This window comes from Etheostoma spectabile, chromosome 6, assembly GCF_008692095.1.
Source record: "Etheostoma spectabile isolate EspeVRDwgs_2016 chromosome 6, UIUC_Espe_1.0, whole genome shotgun sequence".
In the NCBI taxonomy this organism is placed as follows: Eukaryota; Metazoa; Chordata; class Actinopteri; order Perciformes; family Percidae; genus Etheostoma; species Etheostoma spectabile.
Window position 1 is genome coordinate 22012216 of NC_045738.1, and position 4183 is coordinate 22016398.

At 47.6% G+C, this 4183-nt stretch overlaps 1 pseudogene; it reads right to left on the reverse strand.

Moving 5' to 3' along the window:
- Window positions 1–1865: 1865 nt before the first annotated feature.
- Window positions 1866–3214, reverse strand: LOC116690871 (potassium voltage-gated channel subfamily S member 2-like; annotated as a pseudogene).
- Window positions 3215–4183: the final 969 nt, after the last annotated feature.

Genomic DNA, 4183 nt, shown 5'->3' on the forward strand with positions numbered 1-4183 from the left:
CAGCCACCAAAAACGAGAAACATACCTATATGTCATTTAACCAAACATGGCAACATGGTGCACAACCTTTTGAACTTGCCCCGTAACACACACTCTCCCACATGTGCAACACTAATCGCTTACACTAACAACCACTGCTTTGTACAGGCTGTGGCATAGGTCAAAGGTCAATGACCTATTTGGAACAAGGATGCCAACAATAGACAGAGAGCAAGGGGAAAGGAGTTAGTTTATTAAGTATATTATGTGCTTTGGTTTATGGCATGTCTTTAAACCAATCAAATTGCTTTAATCGCTGAGCGCCGGACAGCCCCGTGCCGCCGCAAAATGGCCTCAGGAAGAACTGTTTTGGTGGACATGGGTGCTTGAAAAGATGTTTTAGTCATCAATATGAAACTCTGCTTGGACAGATAGTCTAGGTAGCTGTGTGGATTTACCCTGCAGAGATCTGAGGAGCAGGTAACCATAATCCAATAAAGCCACCAGAGTTTAAAATTCCAACACAAAGAAAGCAGAAGTAACAGACATCCAGCTGAATCTCTGGAGGCACCTACAACACCCCGAACTAAGACACTGTCGATAAAGACTACTTTGTATCAGCTAATTTTGGCAATGCCTTGAATGTAGCAGATGCTCACAAGATAAAAAATGTTGTCACCATAGCTTTAAAAGGACCTCTCTTCGCGATCCGTACCCAGCTCATAGTCACCTTTTGTGGCTAAACTTAACTAGAAACTGCCCTGAAACGATTAAGCTCCCAGTGTCTGCAGCGCGCTCCCAGCAACCGTTTGTTGTCTTAATTAAACTGAAGAGACTAACTGTGTCTAACTGTCATGTGTCCATCGTCACCTGACCACTGGCAATCCTAATTTCAAAGGACATCATACAAATTGGTGTGCATAAGTTTTCTAGGATATCATACAAACAGGGCAGTGGAAGCCACACCTTACATTTTTTTAGAATATTACACTCTGTTCCAGAAAGCTCAAAGCATGAAGAAGGGTAACTTCTATGATTCCATAGATATATAATGCTGCTTTTGCTATCCAATAGACCATGTATGTGGCTGTCAATTAATTGTGAAATACCTGACAGTTTATTAGTAAACCTATTGATTTATTGTAAAAAAACTGACTTTGTACTGAAATGGGATGCTTATGGACTACATTGCAATATCTTATTCAACATTGAAAGCTCTGAATGGTCGTTGCGATGCCTGTCAAACTGTTTCAGATATTGTGTCAGTCACCTACTGTAACCCATCTCCTCCCCAACCCCCTTCGGGCTTACATGTGTTATCTCTATCAGTAAGACACACTTAGGAAGACGCTTGCTTCTGCACATGAAAAACATGAGGAAGTGTGTTGTGTATTTTTTGTTTATAGTTTGCTTTAAACCACAATCAAGTAAGCTGTTGCAACATAAATACACATCACACTCTCTCTAAAGAGGTACCAGCTGGAGTTACTTTCAGACATATTTAATCACCACAAGTACTGGATAGCTGAGGATGTGACACCGTTGAGGACTGCAAACACTACTATCTTCAATGGTCCACATTTTGGCCTATTTGGTGAGGGGCCATAATAGCACAGCGATTATCATTTCAGGCTCTCCTGTACATTTGCTTACTTTCTCATGGGTGACGACACACAGATTAACACATTATTGCACTGAGCTACAGAGAGTAAACGGTCAGACATCAGTGGAAGGAAGTGGGCTTCTGAGACAGAGGTTTCAGCACCCTGTCACGCTCCTCATGCAGCCACATTAATGGAAGTGTCACCCAATCCTGACCGCGTGCACTTGACACCGCTGTTTCAATGTATTGATTCATTCAGACTGGTTCACTGGTGAACTCCGGCTCATGTTTTACAGCTCGCCAGGAGGGATTTTACTTTGTGTGCGTAATAGTTCCTCGGTTGACCGAGGAACCTCTTTTATCCCCTCGTCGAAATCACAGCTTCTCATTGCGACCTCAGCTGTTTTTGTCTCTTGTAGAAGAGAGAGAACTTATGAAAATGAGCGTAATCGGAAGCACAACTACTAAGATCCCGGCCAGAATGCACGCCGAGGCGGTCAGCTTGCCGCTATGGACACCGGCACCACGTCCCGTACCCGACGGTGGTCATGCTGACGTGGCCCACCACCAGCACGACTGGTGGGGAGGGTCCTCGCTGTCCTCTTTCTCCACCGTGTACGCCATGACGGAGAAAAACGACACCCCGACGGCCAGGTAGAGCAGCAGCAGCCCACTTCTTTGTAGCTGTTCCTGAGGGTGGCCCCCAGGGAGCGCAGCCCCGTGGAGTGACGGGCCAGCTTCAAGATGCGGAAAATCCTCATGAGCCTCAGCACTGTGCAACACGGCCCAGGTGGGCCAGCGCCGGCTGCTCTCAACCACCAGGTTTATAAGCAGTGTCAGGTAAAACGGGAGTATGGACACCAGGTCGATCATATTAACGGGTGTTCGAAGAAATGACGAAGATCCGGCGCCCACCGTGAACCTGGCGAGCAGCTCCAGAGTGAACCCCGATGCCAAAGTGCTCGACAGTCTCAAAACGGTGCCTCTGTGGGTTGCCCCTCACTGTCCAACAGCTGAACCGCTCAACTTTCATGCACATCGTGGCGATGGAGCCGAGCACCACCAGATGGAGAGGAGCTGATGATACGCTGGCCACGGAGTAGCCGGGTTATCCAGCATTAACCAACGCGCCTCCCGCGCTCCCGAGCAGCGCTTGTCAAACTTGGTGGCGTCGCTGTAAAACTCCAACAGTTCGTCGAAAGATGAAGTAGTGCTCCCTTCATCACTCCGTCCTCCCACTCCTCCCGGTCCTGGTCCATTTTCCTACTGATAGGCGCTGCTGCAGCACAGATCAATAAAGACTCTTTGATGCCCCAGTACTCGATCTCCTGGCTGAAGGAATGTCACAGCTCGGCCATGACGTGCAGCCTCCCCGTGTTGTAGAAATTCAACACGTAGGAAGAGTGCTGGGTTCCTGTCGAAGTAAAACTCCTTCTCGGGTTGCGTCGTAGTCGTCGCACAGCTCCAGTATGGACTCTTTGGACTGACAGTGGAGTAACGCGCAAGCCTCGTCTCAGGGAACCGGAGGGGTATCCGACTGGAGACGCTTCTTGAAGCCGCCCACGTTGATCGGATGGCGGCGTTTTCATCCATTGAGCCCCGCTGCTGGTTTCCCCAGGCCTGACCTGTCATGACTGGAGAGAGGGACCACGCAGAGACGCACGGTGCACAGAAGCGAGTGGGAGACAAAACACATTGACACAAAGAGAGGAGACAGTCAGCACAAAGAGAGACACGCACATTCAGAGAGGAGAGAGAGGTGAGAGTGAGAGAGAGACATATAAGGGAGTTATTTTAGATGTATATTATCATTGAAATCCTTATTTCTTTACTTTTTAAAGTAAAGACAAATGCTTTTTGTTAAACACGTGTTTTCTCCAAAATCACACATTACATGAAAAGCAATGATAAACCCTTTGGCTTTAAAAAAAAAATTAAGAACAAGAACTTACTTTAAAGCGCTTCCAGTTCACTAAATCCCCTAGAAAAATACCGCTTCAACTCCAGATATTTCAGTTTGTGGCCAAGTTTGACTCTATAATAAACGCATGGAGACAGGCTGTCCCCAGAGGACAGGCGGGACGTCTCTGCCAGGTTGATTTTCTCAGCTTGGCAGAAGAGGAGGAAGTCTCTTCCGAGGGGAGTCGGCGCAAATATGATGTTGCCTCCAACAGAATAAATTGGTCCCTCCAAATCTAGCCGAGGCTTGTTGTAGCTGGTAGTCCTTACATCCTCATCCGCATGGTTTACATCTCCTTCGGTTTGCAGGTATCGAACATTTATATAGCCTACAGTCAATTCCCAGAGCAGCCATATAGGAACTGATAAGCATGCAACACCCTGCAGCCGCTTTTGTTGTGCTAAGGAATTCCTCTCTCTCTCTCTCCTCTCTCTTCCTCTCTCTCTCTCTCCCTCTCCTCTCTCTCCCGTCTATCTGTTGCTGCGCAGCAACACGTAGTCTCTCCCTCTGCACCCCCCTCCCAACTGATCTCCGCATCACGGATGCTGAGGGGCGAGGCGCAATCACCAAAGTACCAACACACGGAAACTGGCACGGGCACGACATCACAACTGTAAAATACGCCTTATGCCATAACCTTA